This window comes from Zingiber officinale, chromosome 3A (genome assembly GCF_018446385.1).
Source record: "Zingiber officinale cultivar Zhangliang chromosome 3A, Zo_v1.1, whole genome shotgun sequence".
Classification (NCBI taxonomy): Eukaryota; Viridiplantae; Streptophyta; class Magnoliopsida; order Zingiberales; family Zingiberaceae; genus Zingiber; species Zingiber officinale.
The window spans coordinates 57,381,350-57,383,948 of record NC_055990.1 but is presented as its reverse complement, the minus strand read 5'-3'; positions in this window follow the sequence as shown (position 1 = coordinate 57,383,948).

Here is a 2,599-nt window from a genome sequence, read left to right as displayed (position 1 = left end):
TTCTCTAGAATCTGTAATTTGTTTTCCTTTTCCTTTGTTATTGATCCTCTTTTGCTTCTTGATTACACTTTGAGAACCAGATACTAAGTGAGCACTCTTAGATGTCTCAATCTTTAATCTCCCCTCCTCTTGCATGCATTGAGTAATGAGCTCATTCAATGTCTACTTCCCTTTTGTGTATTATATAATATCTTAAAAGGAGTGAACTATGTAGGCAGAGACATCAAGATGAAATTCACTAACATACTCTCAAACATATCGAGTTTTAGTACTTTTAGACTTGTCACTATATTGGGTATCTCCATAATGTACTCCCTTATGTTTCCTTTACCACCATACCATATGGTTATCAACTTCGTAAGAAGTGTGGTAGTCTCGACCTTTTTATTTGAGGTAAATCAGTCTACTAGTTGGTTAAGAAAACTCCGAGCATCTCCTTCCTCTATTATTGAGTCCTTTATTGGTGTCGATATAGAAAGTATCATGATACTCAGAGATATGCGATTTGATGTCTCCCACAACTAAAATTTAACCCTCTACTCTTTAGTGCTAACATAGATAGAGGTGCGAGGCAATTGTTCCTTAATGCATAGTCTAAGTCCATGCATCCTAAGGCTGCAATCACATATTATTTCCATTTAGTAAAATTTGAACTAGTCAATGTTGAAATATTATTAATACTAGAAGTTATAGATTGCACTGAAATTTAAAAAGTGTAGATTATATAAGTTCACGATTTAATTAAAACCAAGAACATAAATACAATTATGTATATAAATTGAAATTTAAATGTATATAAATGAGCTCTTTATGAGATATCAAATATAATATTATATTTTACTTTATGGACTAAAATACAATTTGTTAATGGTACTCTCTGATATAACTCAAACTTTATTGGACCACATAATATGTCTTCCTTTAGACCGACCCATTGTGTACATAATATGATACTTTATATGAGTTATATATGTAAAATACCGGAAAATAGGAGAATATGAATAAAGGATTTTTCCGAAATTTTTGGAAATTTTTCGAGAATTTTTCGGAGCTCGTACGGACGAGTTGACGAGGATAAAAATGGGGTCCGAAAAAGCTTGTTTAGGCTACCCCATTTAAGTGAGGAAATGTTTATATTTACATTTCCTTTTCCTTTAATTTTCTTTATTTGTTTTTTTTTCTCTCTGCCTCGCTGAAAACCCCGTGCCCGAGCCCCTCGCTGTTTCTTCCTCCCCCGCGAGCCCGATGCCAATTCCGAGCCCTAACCGCCGGCCACGACAGTTCCTCCTCCTTCTATTTCTTCCTCCCGAGCCGCATACCCGAAGCCTTCTCCTCTTCTCCTCTCCTCGGCTACCACCACAGCGATGCCGTGCCCTAATTGGGTTGTGCCGCCACCGAGAATTTCTTCACCGCCACTGACCTAGTGCTGCCGCCGGCCTTCCTCCGCCCTACAGCCGTGTAACGACCCAGAGGCGAACAGAAACATAAGAAGTGCACTGATCGGTCTACCGACCGATCAGGGTGCTTCTGGATCGGTCGGTAGACCGATCCAGTTGTGAACAGAACGCAGCAGAAGCACGGAGGCTCACTGATCGGTCTCCCGACCGATCCAGAGGGTGCCTCCGTGCCAGTATCAGCTGGAACGATCTGTGAATCGTTCCGAAGGCTCAATCGACTTACGGATCGGTTGAAATGTCTGATTACAGCTAGCAGGACCTTCAAGAGGCATAGATTGTCTCTCCTAGTATGTGTACAACACTTAGGTACTCTTAGAATGTCAAGTTGAGACTTTACAGTAATTAGTTTAGCAAATTTCAAATTTGCTCAGTTTTCCGCACAGCATTTTCAGTAGTTAATGTAGCGATCTGGCTCACAGCCTAGTACCCAGGAGTTGGGTCGTTACAGAGTGGTATCAGAGCAGGGTTCCTTACTTCCTACACACACATCAGCATTGTGCCTACAGCTTCCAAGTAAGAACATCTCTCACTCAGTTTGTTTTCAGCTTTCATATCAGTTATGTGTGCTTCCATGTTTGCTCTCATGTTGGTAGTTAATTAATTTATGTTTACAGTGATAGTATTTAACATGTTACCAGTAGTTAACTATAACATGATAGCTTAGTTATATATATGTGTTCTCTGCTATTTAGAAAATGGTACGAGGACGTCCAGCTAAGAAAGCATCAGCGACTGAGCCTACAGCACTAGTGGCTCAGCTACAGCAGCAGTTAGCTGAACAACAGCAGGAGATAGCCTCCTTAAAGGCTAACCAGCAGACTACTCCCCCAGTCACTCCAGTAACTCCAGTAATCACAGAGGTTGTACCAGCTCAGCCTGCAGTACCAGTCCCAGTAGCCCCAGTAGCAGGGGCTAAGAGAGAAGCTTACCTTATCCAGTGGCAGAGAATTAAGCCCGAGAACTTCTCAGGCACCAACGAACCATGGGATGCTCAGGCATGGTTTAAAACAATGGAACTTCTAGACTGGCCAGAGCACGAAAAGGTGAAGTGTGCCTCCTTCTGTTTAACAGGAGACGCACGCATGTGGTGGGAGCGGATTAAATCGAAGTGGCCAGTAAACCAGATGACATGGGCCAACTTC